This window comes from Geotrypetes seraphini, chromosome 2 (assembly GCF_902459505.1).
Source record: "Geotrypetes seraphini chromosome 2, aGeoSer1.1, whole genome shotgun sequence".
NCBI classification, from domain to species: Eukaryota; Metazoa; Chordata; class Amphibia; order Gymnophiona; family Dermophiidae; genus Geotrypetes; species Geotrypetes seraphini.
Window position 1 is genome coordinate 247,862,585 of NC_047085.1, and position 17,261 is coordinate 247,879,845.

Below are 17,261 nucleotides of genomic sequence, written 5' to 3' on the forward strand. Positions count from 1 at the left end.
ACTAAGCTGCGTTAGGGCATTAACACGTGGAATAGTGCGTGCTACAGTGCCGTGCGCGCTAGACGCTAACACCAGCATTGAGCTGGCGTTAGTTCTAGCTGCATAGCGTGGGGTTAGCGCGCGCTAATCTGCTGCGTGCGCTAAAAACGCTAGCACACTTAGAGTAAAAATATTATCAGTATTACTATTAATTAAGTTAGGCATCTGCATCAGCTAGTTATACCGATGGGGGACCTTATAGAACCTTTGGGGGACTTTATAGAATTTATCCCTGTGTATATAAGATAGACATGGAAGATCTGGGGATTCACATAATAGAAATAAAATAACAATAATCTTGGTAGAATTTAATTTAAGGCTATTATCTGAAAGCCAGTTAGCAATAACGTTTAGCTTGTGAAAGATATCAGTAGTAGTTTGAACTGAACTTGAATAAAGAAAAAGATACCCACAGTTTGGATCAAGAGAGCTAAAGGGGCCAAAACAATGTTGAACAGATAGGTCCCAATAGCAAACCCTGAGGGACTCCACATGTCAAGCTGTGTTTTTTAGGTGAAGAATCAGACCAAGGGGCCTGAAAGGATCTATGTAGTAAACAGGAAGCAAACGAAGATCCTGAGATACCCAACAGAGAATGGCACAAATGACACAGGAACTCAATCTCCCCATCCCATCCTCATGAGTTTTGTCACTGTCCCTGCCCCATTCCTGTAAGTTCTACTTTAACTGTGCACATGCACAGGTCTTGCATGTGCAAGACCGGAGGGTTAGGACTACGATGGGAAGATAGGACTTCAATGAGAAACCAAGGTGGCAAGGGAGCCCCTTCTGGTGATTCAGACAGGTCGTGACCTGTTTGGGCCGCCGCGGGAGCGGACTGCCGGGCAGGATGGACCTATGGTCTGACCCGGCGGAGGCACTGCTTATGTTCTTAACTGCAAAAGCATTGAAAAGTTATGATTTTAAAATAGTTGAGGCTTGTGAAGATGAGGACAGAGCTTGCAGAAATGGGACAGGGACGGGACAGGAAAATGAGCTCCCACGGGGACGGGGGAAAAAATGTGTCCCTGTGTCATTCTCTAATGCCCAAGCCCATCAGGGTTCATAGACAATGGCGCGAAAGACAAAAGCGCGCGTCAACAATTGACCCGCAGCGCGTGCCGCCACACCGCCGCGCCGCTCTAAATTACAGTTTTTAGGTGCTCCGACGGGGGGTTTTGTTGGGGAACCCCCCCAGTTTACTTAATAGACATCGCGCTGGCGTTATGGGGGATGTGGGGGGTTGTAACCCTCCACATTTTACTGTAAACTGAACTTTTTCCCTAAAAACAGGGAAAAAGTGAAGTTTTCAGTAAAATGTGGGGGGTTACAACCCCCCACACCCCACACAACGCCCCCACAACGCAGCACGATGTCTATTAAGTAAAGTGGGGGGGTTCCCCCATGCCCCCCCGTCGGAGCACTAAAAACAGTAATTTAGAGCGGCGCAGCAGCGCGCGCTGCACTCAAATGTCTGGGCGCGCCTTTGTCCCGGCGCGCTTTTGACCTGACACCGCCCATCAGATGATGCAAAAGACTAGAGCGGCTGGTGAGATCTAAGACCTTCACTATAAGTTCCTATGCTGAGACCAAAGTTTCAATGACAGGACTGTATCTTGGAGGTATATAGCTTAACTGATATCATCCAAACACCACATTCCATCTTGTTACTGCGTTAAGACCTTCCAACTTACCTTGGTACTCCATTGGCCTTCTTTCATGTTTTCCTCTAACCTTCTGTGAAGTAGTCCGTCTAAATACCACTATCTAAGCAACAAGATTAACTATCACTGATACTACCATGCCCTATCATACATTCCATACCATATCATACCTGACACATGTTATCAGCTGCTGTTATGTATAATCATGCCATGCCACATACTGTCATTCACTGTCATTGCTGACACTTCCACACTTTGCCAGACATTCATTGTTATACCATACCTAGCATATATTATCATTCAAGGTTATGTATTGTCCTGTCAGACCTTGCACCATTATGTTCCTGCCATGCTCTAATACGTACTGTCTGCCCTACCATGCATTGTTGCGCTCTATTATGTACTGGCTTATCACGCTTCTTACTGTCAGGCACTATAATGTACTGTCGAGCTCTATTAGTTACCCCAATGTCAAACCAGATTCATAACCTCACCACCTCATGCTGTATAAGCTCTTGCCCTGTCATATCCTATTAAGTAAAGCCTTGCTTTTTGAGTACTATCATTCTCCCTATGTATTGTCCTATCATGTCATGGTCTAAAATGTATTGTCATGCTCTACATTATTATACCCAGTTATGTTTTATTATGTTCTGAGCTCTTCTGGGAAAATGGGATATAAATACAAATAAATCAAGTTTCAAGTTTAATTAATTTTAATATACCAACCATCGACGTGCACCTGGCCGGTTTTCAATGCTAAAAATGAAAGGTTAAAATAAATTATTATACGGGGAGGGGAAATGTGAACATTAAATGGACAAATTACAGATACGAACATGAGCTTGAGGGTGAAGGGGAAAATTAATAATTGCATTATTAAAAATAAATTAAAAAGGGGGAAGAGGGGGGAGGATATAACATCAGGAAAGGGGATCGCTTCTTGAAAGCGGGTCATATTTAATTCACTCACACAACATTGTGGTCACCCGTCCTATGTTGTTGCTTTATACCTCTGTCAATGTATTGGATTCTTAACTATTAATGTTGATACTGTACTTTGGTGTATTCCTATCAACATTGGTACTGCTTTGCCAAATTCTTCTGCCTTGGATTATTCATTCCTCTCCTTGTTCTGCTTCTGCGGGGTGGAGAGATGCCAGCGCCCCCACCGATCTGGCACTCGGGCAGTCCGCACCTCCTTACTACGCCACTGTGCACATGTACCAGCAGAGAGACCAGTAATACCGAGTGCCCACAGAAACACTCCTTGATTTTAAATGGGTACAAAACCAAAATTTATTGGAATATTCTTTCACCTTTGAGGCTACAGTTTCATCAGCTCATAAAGATTCATATGATATCTGCTGATTATATACACTCGATGTACGCCCTACATGTTACTCAGCAAAAATCGATGTGATAATCGAGCTCGGACAAGACTCTTGGAAGCATTAATAGCGTTTATAGCTTCAGTGATGCGTTCCTGCAGCTCACCCATAGTTGCAGGTAGTGGAGGTACATACGCTCTGTCTTTCACATACCCCCAAAGGAAAAAGTCACAAACAGTAATGTCCGGTGATCTCGGGGGGACACTTGAGAAACACCTGGTCATTTTGTCACATTGCATTGTCTGAAGGTTGTAACTTCTGCACCAATTGCAGTTTATAAGAGTGAAAGTGCAAGCGATTGTGTAAGATCTTGCTAACCGTGCTTTTTGGGACTTGTGTTTGCTGTCATCTTATTTATAAACATATTCCAATAAGTTTTGATTTTGTAACCATCGAAAATCAACGAGTGTTATTTGTGGGCAGGAACAACTCTTATATGCAAGACTATACATTGATATTCTGCAACATTTACCCTCAAATTCTATACATGTATATAGCACTATAAGTTGTGAATGCAAATGGGTGTGTACAGCTGATTTGTGCACAAAACTTAATTGGTGATTAACACCTCATAATTTATGCTAATTGGCACCAATTAGAAGTTACGCTCAGGACTTGGTAGCCACAATCTATAAAGTGCTGCATGTCATTTTTTGTGCATTTCCTTGGCCTAAATCAGGGGTAGGGAACTCCGGTCCTTGAGAGCCGTATTCCAGTCGTGTTTTCAGGATTTCCCCAATGAATATGCATTGAAAGCAGTGCATGCAAATAGATCTCATGCGTATTCATTAGGGAAATCCTGAAAACCCAACTGGAATACGGCTCTCGAGGACCGGAGTTCCCTACCTCTGGCCTAAATGGAAACACCTAAAAGTTATGACATGCACTGGCGCTAATGGCAATTCTATAAGGTATATAAGATAGCTTTTATAGAATTGTGATGAGCACTGTTCTATCCAGTGCCGATTTTATGGTGCTATATATAGAATCAGGCCTTTAATGGCGTAGTGCTACTGAATATAGGTGCCAATTTTTCAAAACCCCAAAGAAAACCGTTCTCCCTGGACTCAATCAAAATGTTTGTTCAGTAGTGGCGGTGCTCGCACTCACAGCACCCTCGGGGCTGGCTCCTATGCTGCTGAATATCAGTAGTAATCGATAAATTGAAACCCAGCAATTGTGTAGGTGGTCTGGGGGGTGGAGTTGGAACTTATGCGGTTAAGTGCTAACATTCAACACTTAACCATGTAAGTTAAGTGGACAAACTGGACCTCATAAAACTCAATCCTATCTTTATCCAGTTTTGCTTAGGCAGATAAGTGCTGAATAGTGCTACTTAACTGCATAAGTGCTGACTTCGCCCTGAACCCTCACAAAATAATTGGTATTCACTTTAGCTTGGAGAAGACATCTCAGGCAGGGCAGGATTAATTCTTTGAGGGCCCCTAAGCATACAAGTATACTGGTATCCCTAGCCCTGCCCCACCCACATCCCACCCACACCATGCCCCCTGCCCCGCCCACATTTATTTACCTGTTTTCTTATTTACTTCTTTATTTCCACTTGTATTTCTTTTTTTCTTTTATTATAAAATTCAAAACAAATAACAAAGATTACCATACCAGTGCAGTGTACAGTTTTAGTTCTATGCAAGCCCCAAACATCTTTGAACAAAATCCACCTTCCTTCCCTTCCCACTCAGCATGGATAATGAGACACCAGCGCACTCATAAAGCTGCAGCTGCCAATTAAGCTGCTAGCTTTCACTCAAGGTGTGCAAAATAACAAAAACATGGAAATGATGCATAACGCAAGGTTAACCAAAATAATTATTTATTGCTTTTATTTTTCCATCATGGACCTCAAAAGGCTAGTTGCGTTAGTGGGAGGTCGTTATAGTTACCAAAATGCTGGCGTTCTGATAACAATCTCAGTTCGATACTTCGAAGTTCCCCAATATATACCTTCATTCCAGTTTGACATCATTGGCCATCAGCCAATCAATTAACAGAGGCTGTACTTAAATTTAGAAAAAGACCTTCTTTTTAACATGGAATAAAAGTTCCAGAAATCATAATTTTTTTGTTTACATTCATCCTTGAATATACATTAACATTTTATAACATATTCAATATTCTTTTTGTCCTTCTTAAAACTTATTTCAGATAGTTTGTCTATGTATCAGGCAAGCTGCTGAAATATTCTCAGCCTTATCCTGGAGGAGGGGTACTCCCTCCTCCTGCTTTGAACAACTGACAGTTTCAAATTACACTGATACTTACACAGAAGCCTTTCTAAGAGTGGGCTTCTTCTATGCTAGAGACTACTACAGGTCTCTGATTCTAACTTAACCATTTCCAGATGCTGTGTTCAGGGTTTTTCCTTAGTGTTCTTTCTATAAACCATTTTATTTTTAGTACATCTTCTTTTATATATATTGTTCATACATCCATCCACACTTGGGGCCCCTTCATTCATCCATCCATATATTTCATTCATATTTAATGCATGTTATATCTCAGTTTGGGATACATAATCTAATATGCTCTTCCTAACCAGCATAAAGCACATCTGGTATCAATTAGAACCACAAGACTAAAAGCGGGAAAAACCTGAACAAAGACTAGGGATATAGGCTGAACACAAAATGGAGTAAAGCCAAGCAGAAGACAGAGAAAAACAGAGATGGAGTTCCTCATGATTTCCTCTATGATCTAGCTTAATAGCAAAGTACATAAAAAAGAATATTATTATGCTTTTCCTTAATATTAATCTGTAGTGTGTTTTTCTGGCCTTGGCTACATCCATATTCAGATTTTTATTCACCAATTTTTCGTACGCTTCTATTGGATGTGGCCTTAACTAACACATATGCTTGTATCTAACTAGAGTTACTCAGAATCATACGAAAAGAAGGTGCTTTTGTAGAAAAACTCCACAAAATACTGCACCATCATGTCCTGACGTCCATTCCATTACCGTCCCATAGACATTGCCCCCTACTGGCCATGAGCCACTATTCCTCACCACCTACTTGCCCAGGACTTTAACTCTAAACCCTTTCCATACATATATAAAAGTGTTCAAATGCATTGTAAAGCAGTAATACTATCCGAAACATAAGTCTATATTAATAACCAAGTTTGCAACTCCTCTTAACTGCCTCACTCTATGTCTTCCAACTGTAACCCATATGTATGTATAAAACTACATACATATGGGTAACTCCTCTAGTATGTTCCACTCCATGTATGTTAATTTGTAACAAAACAACAAGCCAAGTGGTCCACCAAAGAATCCAACGTGTAACAAAAGAAGATTGACAGCCAATAAGGAGATTCAAATCAGGTATATTCAAGGTGCTCCCAGGAACCATGCCTGATGCATTTCGCCAAACAAGGCTGGTCAACGCTAACAGAAAACCATGTCTTTCATACACACAGGACACAGAACCAGGACACAGAAACTAAACTCCCTACCCCCTTTTTACAAAAGCACAGAAGAGGTTTTTAGCGCTGGCTGGCGGGTTCTGTGCTGTTCTGACAATCATAGAAATTTTGTGACCATCGGAGCAGTGCAAAGCATTCAGCATGCTGCCTTATGTTACAAACTGAAGGAATGGTACAGTTTAGTGGTGAAGAAACAGTGGTGCATATCCCCCAATACTGAACAAAATATAAAGATAGAAGATGTACATTTGGGAAAAAAATAGAAATAACAAATCATTTTACAAATTAACAAATAAAAATAAAACAAAAAATGGAAAATAAAATACCATTTTATTGGACTAATACATTTTGTAATTAGATTTCAGAGGTCAAACCCTCTTTCCTTAGGTCAGTAAAGTATACTGCTGTTACAGTATCCTGTCCTGACCTGAGGAAGGAGAATTTGGTCTCTGAAAGTTAACCAAAAATATATTAAAATTAGTCCAATAAAAGGATCACCATTTCTATTTCTAAACATTTACCAACACAGCTACAATATACTACTTTATCCTAAAGCAATACAATTAAAAAATATATATATATATTTTTCTACCTCTTTCATGTGGTTTCTGCTTTCCTCATCTTCTTGTAATTCGCTTCTTTCTATCCAGTGTCTGCCCCTTCCAGAAAATCTCTACCTCCCTCTTCCATCTCTCCTTCTGCTCCCCCAGCCCCCTTTGGTCTAGCATCCATCATCATCCCTCTGTTCCCCCCATGGTCTGGCATCTCTTTCATTCCATCTCTCCTTCTCTCCCCCCTGTGGTTTTTAGCGTCTCTCTCTTCTCATTTCCTCCATTAAGATCTGATATCTGTCTCCCCCGTTTTTGGGAATTCTCCTCTCTCTTCCCTTTTCTTCTCTGTTCTTCCTTCTCTATTTCCTGTCTCCGTCTAAATTAAATTATTTCTTACTATTCAGTCCTCAGTTTCCCTCTTTTCACTGTGTCTACTCACTGCTTGCCACCCCTTTCCTTCATCCCTCCTCTATCTCACTAACTCTATCTTATTCCCTCCATCCAGAATGGTGGAAAGCAGCAGCAGTGGTGAGGAGGTGAGGGTCCCATATGCACCTGAAGCTGATGGCACAAGTTCTCCCATTTCCATCATCTGTCCCCTTCTCTCTCTCTCCACCCCAGGCAATTCCATCAGTTATCCTGCCCCCCTCAGTGAATTGCCTGGGGTGGAGGGAGGGAGAGAATAGGGCAGATGATGGAAGTGGGAAGAACTTGTGCCGTCAGCGTCAGGCGCATATGGGAAAGCAGCAGCAGTGAGGGGCTAGAGGTTATCTTCCTCTCATTCATGTCCTTGTTAACCCCGTCCCTTGGTCGGTCCCACAATTTCACAATTTCTAGCATATTCCCTCCCTCCATTCTTGTAGCCCAGCATCTCCTCTCCTGACATCTCCCTGTCCTTTTTCCTTCACTATCTTCCTATCCCATCTCTATTCCCTTCTGTCCCTCTCCCCATAATCAATCATCTCACCAGCTCTCTCTTCCTTCCCCCTCAGGGTTGAAGATTGCTTCCGCTCTCTTTCCTGAAATTCTCTCCCCCATCACCCTATGATCTAGCACCCTTCCTGCCCTTGTCCAACATTTTCCCTTCTCTCCCTCCCTCTCATCCCCTGTTCCAACATAGCGTATTTCGACAGCCCTTCCATCTTCCCCTCCCCAAGCCTGCCGACTTCCATTCATTCACTGCTTTCTCCCGCCTCTGTCGAAGCCTATAAATAACTTAACACACGCCGTAAAACTCTAGCAGTGCACGTGCTGCTGACGGCTTCCTTCCTCCTTCCTCCCCTCCATGACGTAACTTCCTATTTGGTTGACGGAGGAGGAGGAGGGAAGCCTGTAGCGTCACACACACTGTTAGAGCCCCGCAGCGTGTATTAAATATGTTTACAGGCTTCGCAAGCAGCGGGAGAAAGTCGCCGGCCCTGTTTCGCTGCTCAAGGGAAGCCCTGTTTCGCCGATTGAGGGGGAGGCCTGATGTTGCCAATTGAGGGGGGGGCTGGTGTTGCCAATCGAAGGGGGGCCCGGTGTTGGGGATCGCTGTGGGGGGGCCGGGACTTTGCCGTCTGAAAATTTTTTGGGGGAGTGGTCTCCTTCAGTGGGGCCCCCTGACCATTTTGGGCCCCAGGCACGTGCCTACTGGGCCTATCCTTTAATCCGGCCCTGATCTCAGGGGAGATGATAGAGGCCTGTAAATTAGTGAGTGGAGTGGAACAGGTTGATGTGAATCATTTGTTTACTCTTTCCAAAAATACTAGGACAAGGGGGCATGCATTGAAGCTACTAAGTAGCAAATTCTTCACTCAGTGTGCAATTGACCTCTACAATTTGTTGCCGGAGAATTTGGTAAAAGCAATTAGCTTAGCAGGGTTTAAAAAAAGTTTTAGATAAATTCCCTAAAAGCCCATAAGCTATTATTAGGATGGACTTCGGAAAATTCATTGCTTATCTTAGGATAAGCAGCATAAAATCTGTTTTATTCTTTTGGGATCTTGTCAGGTACTTATGATCTGGACTGATTATGGTTGAAAACATGATACTGGGCTTGATGCACCTTTGGTCTGTCTCAGTATGCCAACTGTTATGTTCTTATGTACAAGAGAAAGCTGACCATACAAACCTGGATATTCAGTGCTGGTGCCCAGACAAGTCCCAGTATTGGCGTCTAGAAACCATTCAGTGCTGTTGGCAGAATATTTACCCTATCATATTTAGTTTTTCTGGTTCTCAGGGGTGTTCTCATAGCATAAATTAATGCTGACTTGCATTGGAAATCTCAGATAAAATGGCACAAAATGATTATTTTAACATAAGCAGGAGTACTTTTATGTTATTTGAATATACCAAACTATATAAAATCATGCTTTGCTCTAAAATCTTTTCCCCAGAGTCATTCTCTCTGTGCTTTCAATTTAGGATTTTATCTTACAAAACCAATTTCTAAATATCTGCAAAATCTTGGATTCATCCACAAATATACAGTTATTTGAGTAGATTAAAATCTTTAAAAGTATCCATTATACTGTATACCCAAGGTGCCTGTAGGATAGACACAGCTATGATTATTCAGCTTATATGGTACTGCAGGGAATACAAAGACAGTTGTCATTTTATTTTATTTTTTTTCTATTCTGTTAGCCAACTCCCTCCTGATAATCATCTTTCTTAGAACATGACCTTGCTTTAAACAACTGGATTTTTAGAGACATCTACATCTAAAGAAGTGATCTGCTGAGCTTCAGTTCTTCCAAAGCAAAAAAAAACGTAAGCATCGCCAGTAATTCCTCATAGCAATGTGTTGTTTTGCTAAGGCCTTCTTTTGTTACAGGGTGTTCTGCTTTAGGCAAGTTCTTCACATATCTTGGTACAGCTAAATGTTATTTAGCAGATGGTACAATGTAAAAATGTTTTAGGGTAACTTACAAATGCAATAGGATGTTACAATTTATGGTTTACCCTCTAAAGCTGGCACAGATTCAATATCCCCTTTAATTTCTATAACCTACAGAATGTTCTATAACATAGAAACATAGAAACATAGAAATAGACGGCAGATAAGGGCCCACGGCCCATCTAGTCTGCCCACCTTAATGTCCCTCCCCTACCTTTGCCCTGTGAATAGATCCCATAATTCAACTACTGGAGCTCAAATTCTGCGACTAACCTTTAAAGAACATAACATCAGATAAGAACAAAACTATTCCTCCTCACTTATATGATTTCAATTCTCTCCACTAAGATTTTAGTTCTTTGTTCTCAAATTATTCTATGTTTTTCTTTCCAGGTATCAATAGACTCACATTTAACCAGGATTCCTTCAGGTAAGTATACTACAATACACATTTACCAATAACTTAGATCTGAAGTGTGTTTTGTTGGAAAAAATATGACCTATTACAACACATTCTTGTGCACACAGTGTTACCAGTCATAGAAAAGTCACCAGAAACATTGCAGTTATCTCATGTTTAGTACCATGATCCTTTGGGGTCCACATCTCCGCAGGCAGTTGGGATCAGCTCGCCGACTCAGGAACTCTGGGGTACCTACTGACCTAACTTAAATCAACAAAGCAAAACCCTAACTGCTGGTCCTCAGTCAGTGAAGGGGGATTTCTGGCAAAGAGACTGTATAGACTACATATAAAAGAAAAGAAAATATGCGGCGGGAGGGGGGCATTCCTAATTAGCCTTCCCCAACAGCAGTGACTTCTGTGTTCCTTTCAGTTTGGCTCCTCCTACCCTTTCTGTACTAGCTACAATCACTAACTATCACTAAGCCTAGAGGCAGGCTTTAAATCAAGTTCTTGGAAGCAGGCCTTAAAGTCAAACTTCTCAAAGACAGGCTTTTACAATAAAGTTCTTGGAGGCAGGCTCCTGAAGAAAAGTTATCAGGGGAATGGGCTGTAGCTGCTTGGGGCTCATCTGTGCTTTCTCTTTCGCTCAGGGGTCCCACATGCAGCTCTCCTCACTGTTTCCCGCTGGCCTCTCTCTCTCTATCCCTCCTGAAGCAGATGTAGGGCATACCTCCTTCATTTACTGCATAGCCTTTAAACTTTGAATGTTACATTTTGCATCAAATGTTGTGGTCAGTGCAAGGACTCTCATAGTAAAAGGATTCTCATATGTGTTATGGTCACCTTAAGCTCTTAATTCTTACAGTCCCACATTGTGGAATACTTTACCAGAAGAAACTCCTAAAGGTATTAGCTTACCGTCCTTTTGCATAAAATGGGAAGCTTCTCTATTTGTTCAAGCTTTCTCAGTTTGAAATGAAGTAAAAAAAGAAATGAGGAAAGATTTTGTTTTTATTGCTTGAGGGATTTGATATGCTTTTAATTTGTACAAAATGTATTCTTATGTTGTTTATATGTGAACTAAAAAAACTTAGAGCTTTTTAAATGTAATCTAATATATCAATTAGAATAATACATACATAAATACATATAAACATTTTATTATCTTGGTTAAAAAAATTAGTGATATTGTAAAATTTAAGATTATTCAGTTCAATGTAAAAATTCATATGTGATAGGAAAAAAAGGAAAAAATCTATAACTCAAATCAAAAAGCAGCCATAGCATCAATATTAATTGATGTATTTTACTGTTATGTTCTTGCTTCATAAAAACTTCAACGATTGTGTTTATAAAAATAACACTAGGAATCATTGAACAGTTCTGTTTATATTTAACTTTCACGTTGATTTCATTTCTGGTTTGCAAATGCAACTGTGATCAATCTTTCTCATTTGCTTCCTTATGTTAAGTATCGTTGCTATGTTTTCTTTTATTACTAGTCTCTTTTCAATAACAGGCCTTCTATTATTGGGTTGTTGTTATTTTCAAATAAAAATGTTGTAATAGTTGTCGGAGTGGAACCGAAGCATGCCCTTCTAATATCAAAGTTGAGCCAATACCATATAGAGAAAGCTTTTAATAAAGTTCTTCATGAGAGGCTCCTGAGAAAATTAAAGATCAGATAGAAAACAGAGGGTAGGGTTAAATTGTTATTTTTCTCAATGGAGGAGAGTAAACAGTGGAGTGCCGCAGGGGTCTGTACTAGGACCAGTGCTATTTAACTTATTTATAAATGATCTGGAAATTGGAACGGCGAGTGAGGTGATTAAATTTGCAGATGACACTAAACTGTTCAAAGTTGATAACACGCTTGCAGATTGTGAAAAATTGCAGGCAGACCTTAGAAAATTGGAAGACATGCTGTCCAAGTAGCAGATGAATTTAGGGCTCCTTTTACTAAACTGCATTAGGGCTTTAACGCGTGGAATAGCGTGTGCTACAATGCCGTGCGCGCTAGACGCTAACGCCTGCATTGAGCTTAATGCGGACAAATGCAAAGCGATGCACATTGGGAAGAATAAGCCAAATCACAGTTACCGGATGCTAGGGTCCACCTTGGGAGTTAGCACCCAAGAAAAGGATCTGGGTGTCATTGTAGACAATACAATGAAACTTTCCACGCAATGTGTGGTGACGGCCAAAAAAGCAAATAGGATGCTATGAATTATTAAAAAAGGGATGGTTAACAAGACTAAGAATAATAATAATAATAATAATAATAACAATTTATATACCGCAGGACCGTGAAGTTCTATGCAGTTTACAATGATTAAAGATGTTACAGATTGAGTGGAATAAACAATCTTAGTGATTTACAGTTCTAGAGATCGTTTGTTGAGGACTAAGATTGTATAGGTTGGTTTCCTAAGTATTTCAGGAATAGATGTGTTTTTAGGTGTTTTCTGAATTCTCTATAGGTAGTAGGCACGAGTAATTGTTCTAGGTCTTTACTCCATAGTGCTGCTTAATGTGAGAAAAGATGTTGGTGATGACTTTTAAATTTACAACCTCTAACCGGTGGAGAAACAAAGTTTGGGTGTGAGCTTCGCTTGTGTCTGTTGGTTGTGAAAGAGAAAAGGTCTGTTATGTATTTAGGGGCTAAGCCATAAAGTACCGTATTTTCACGCATATAACGCGCGCGTTATACGTGTTTTTACAAACCGTGCATAACCTTGCGCGGTATACGCGTGAGCGCGTTGTACAAATTTTTTTTTACATAGTTCCCCCCCCGACGTCCGATTCACCCCCCCCCGCAGGACCGCTCGCACCCCCACCCCGAAGGACCGCTCGCACGCACCCGCACCCCCACCCCGAAGGACCGCTCGCATGCGCTCCCACCCGCACCCGCATCCCCACCCTGAAGGACCGCTCGCACGCACTCCCACCCGCACCCGCACCCCCACCCTGAAGGACCGCTCACACGCACTCCCGTCCTCTTGCCCCAGCCAACCGCAGCACCCCTGACACGATCGGGGCAAGAGGGAGCTCAAGCCCTCTTGCCCCAGCCAACCGCGGCACCCCCGACACGATCGGGGCAAGAGGAAGCCCAAGCCCTCTTGCCTCCCCCTACACGATCGGGGCAAAAGGGAGCCCAAGCCCTCTTGCCCCGCCGACTCCCCAACTCCCCGACAATATCGGGCCAGGAGGGAGCCCAAACCCTTCTGGCCATGGCGACCCCCTACCCCCACCCCGCACTACATTACGGGTAGGAGGGATCCCAGGCCCTCCTGCCCTCGACGCATACCCCCTCCCCCCAACGCCCGCCCTCTCCCAATAACCTCCGACCGGCCCCCCAGCCGATCCTCGACCCCCCTGGCCGACCCCCACGACACCCCCACCCGCCTTCCCCGTACCTTTATGTAGTTGGCCGGACAGACGGGAGCCAAACCCGCCTGTCCGGCAGGCAGCCAATGACGGAATGAGGCCGGATTGGCCCATCCGTCCCAAAGCTCCGCCTACTGGTGGGGCCTAAGGCACCTGAGCCAATCAGAATAGGCCCGGGAGCCTTAGGTCCCTCCTGGGGGCGGGGCCTTGGGCACATGGTCGGGTTGGGCCCATGTGCTCAGGCCCCGCCCCCAGGAGGGACCTAAGGCTCCCGGGCCTATTCTGATTGGCTCAGGTGCCTTAGGCCCCACCAGTAGGCGTTCGTGTCGCGTTCGTGTCGGGGGGGGCAAGAGGGCTTGAGCTCCCTCTTGCCCCGATCATGTCGGGGGTGCCGCGGTTGGCTGGGGCAAGAGGGCTTGAGCTCCCTCTTGCCCCGATCGTGTCGGGGGTGCCGCGGTTGGCTGGGGCAAGAGGACGGGAGTGCTTGCGAGCGGTCCTTCGGGGTGGGGGTGCGAGCGGTCCTGCATTGGGGTGAATCGGACGTCGGTGGGGGGGGGATCAGGTTTTCAGGGTGGGGACAGGACTTCAAGGGGGAGAGGAGAGTCGGGGCGGGCGAAAGGAGAGTCGGGGAGGCCAGAGGAGAGTTGGGGCGGGCAAAAGGAGAGTCGGGCGGCGATGGGAGAGTCGGGCAGCATGCGCGGTATACGGGTGTGCGCGGTATATAAAAATTTCTGTACATAGATTTGTGTTTTCCGCGCGCTATACCCGTGTGCGCGTTTTACACGGGTGCGCGTTATCTACGTGAAAATACGGTACATTGAAGCAAAAACAACCAAACTTGAATTTCACACGTGCCTCCATCGGCAGCCAGTGTAGAATTCGATAGGAAGGTGTTACGTGATCAAACTTCTTCAGTCCACAAAGTAGTCTAACCGCTGCATTTTGTACCAGTTGCAATCGCCGCATATTCTTCTGGGGGAGTGCCAACTAGGCGATGTTACAATAATCGAGTTGACTCAGTATAAGGGATTTTACCAGAATTCGAAATGATGAGACATCGAAGTAAGCTCTGATGGACCGAAGCTTTCAGAGGGTGAGAAAAATTTTTTAAATCAAGGAGTCTACCTAGTCTTTCATGGTCAGGTTCTGGTCCAGTGTTACTCCCAATATCTTCATAGTGGGTTGAATGGGATAACTAAGGTTACTGATGCACATTGATGCTTTAGTGTCAAGTGGGTGTGGTGAGAGGAAGAGGAAAATGCGGTAAGCTCTTGTATGAAGGAGAATACAGTAAGTAAGTCCTTGTATGATACAGATGAAGCAAAATAAGCCCTTTAGATAAAGGTAAAGAAACAGACATCAAAATGGCAGAATTCCCTTTCTCCTTTCCTGCAATAATAAACCAGTATATTAACAGTCTAAAAATGAATCATGAGACATTCTGACTACACTTGCTACACTTGTCAGTTGTCATATGCTTTTTGGGAAATATCCTGCTAGGAGAAGCGAAACTTATGATTAGCAAAAACAAGCAAAAGTTCAACTATTCTGTTACTGGCAACAGGCACCATGTCTGCTAAAATATCATAAAGGATTAACACATATCCTGGTCAAGAATAGAATATCAAAGAACATTATTGAGCAAAAGTACCTTGTGATAAAAGGGCAGAAGGGTAAGACTTGAAATTACTGACATTGATAAATTAAAAGGGCATATACGGGAAAAGGATAGATTTTCTGGTAAACAGGACGTACGTATAGCATGACACAAATATTATAAACCAATTAATGAATTAACAAGTGTAATGACGTGTAAGAAATAACCAATAAAGATTAATCATGTGATTTAGACCAATGCGGTGCTGGCCACCTAGAAATGTATAAAAATAGGCCTTTTAGAGGAAGTAACTAGAACAGACGTCAGAGGATCCTCAGGCCTGAAGATCACATTCTGTTACTTTATATGCTGAATGATTTATTCTTGTAAGCTGTTACTGATTTATTAATAAATATACTTATTGATTGATACCAGTATATAGTGTGTGAGGTCTCTATCTAGGTGTAGGCTCCAACAGCGGCCTACATCAGTGGCGATGCTATGAAAACTTTGTTTTCTCTGAGTTTAATGTTTTAATAAGAACATAAGAACATAAGAATTGCCACTGCTGAGTCAGACCAGTGGTCCATCATGCCCAGCAGTCCACTCACGCGGCAGCCCTCTAGTCAAAGACCAGCACCCTAACTGAGACTAGTCCCACCAGCGCACGTTCCTGTTCAGCAGAAACTTCTCTAACTTTGTCTTGAATCCTTGGAGGGTGTTTTCCCCTATAACAGCACTCCAACTTTCTACCACTCTCTGGATGAAGAAGAACTTCCTTACATTTGTACGGAATCTATCCCCTTTCAACTTTAGAGAGTGCCCTCTTGTTCTCCTTACCTTGGAGAGGGTGAACAACCTGTCCTTATCTACTAAGTCTATCCCCTTCAGTACCTTGAATGTTTTGATTATGTCCCCTCTCAATCTCCTCTGTTCGAGGGAGAAGAGGTCCAGTTTCTCTAATCTTTCGCTGTACGGCAGCTCCTCCAGCCCCTTAACCATCTTAGTCGCTCTTCTCTGGACCCTTTCGAGTAGTACAGTGTCCTTTTTCATGTACGGAGACCAGTGCTGGACGCAGTACTCCAGGTGAGGGCGTACCATGGCCCGGTACAGCGGCATAATAACCTTCTCTGATCTGTTCGTGATCCCCTTCTTTATAATTCCTAGCATTCTGTTTGCCCTTTTTCCTGCCGCCGCACATTGTGTGGACGGCTTCATCGATTTGTCGATCAGAACTCCCAAGTCCTTTTCCTGGGAGGTTTCTCCAAGGACCGCCCCGGACATCCTGTATTCGTGCATGAGATTTTTGTTACCGACATGCATCACTTTACACTTATCCACGTTGAACCTCATCTACCATGTTGATGCCCATTCCTCGAGCTTGATTATGTCACGTTGCAGATCTTTGCAATCCCCCTGCATCTTTACTACTCTGAATAACTTTGTATCATCCGCAAATTTAATCACCTCGCTCGTCGTACCTATATCCAGATCATTTATAAAGATGTTATAGAGCACGGGTCCAAGCACCGAGCCCTGTGGCACCCCACTGGTGATGCTCTTCCAGTCCGAGTATTGTCCATTTACCCCCACTTTCTGTTTCCTATGCTCCAGCCAGTTTTTAATCCACGTGAGTAATGCCTCTGTAACGCTCCATGGTGTGACCTCAAATAGAGTATTGTGTTCAATTCTGGTCTCCTTATCTCAAGAAAGATATAGTGGCACTAGAAAAGGTTCAAAGAAGAGTGACCAAGATGATAAAAGGGGATGGAACTCCTCTCATATGAGGAAAGCCTAAAAAAGTTAGGGCTCTTCAGCTTGGAAAAGAGATGGCTAAGGAGAGATATGACTGAAGTCTACAAAATCCTGGGTGGAGTAGAATGGGTACAAGTG

The 17,261-nt window shown here is 43.1% G+C and overlaps 1 long non-coding RNA gene across 1 annotated transcript in view; it reads left to right on the top strand.

Moving 5' to 3' along the window:
• Positions 1 to 9,768: 9,768 nt before the first annotated feature.
• Positions 9,769 to 17,261, top strand: part of LOC117356041 — a 28,932-nt gene continuing 21,439 nt past the window's right edge. Inside the window, exons 1-2 of the long non-coding RNA XR_004538518.1 lie at positions 9,769 to 9,852; positions 10,373 to 10,409. This is a non-coding gene — a long non-coding RNA (uncharacterized LOC117356041). The remainder of the gene's footprint in view (positions 9,853 to 10,372; positions 10,410 to 17,261) is intronic.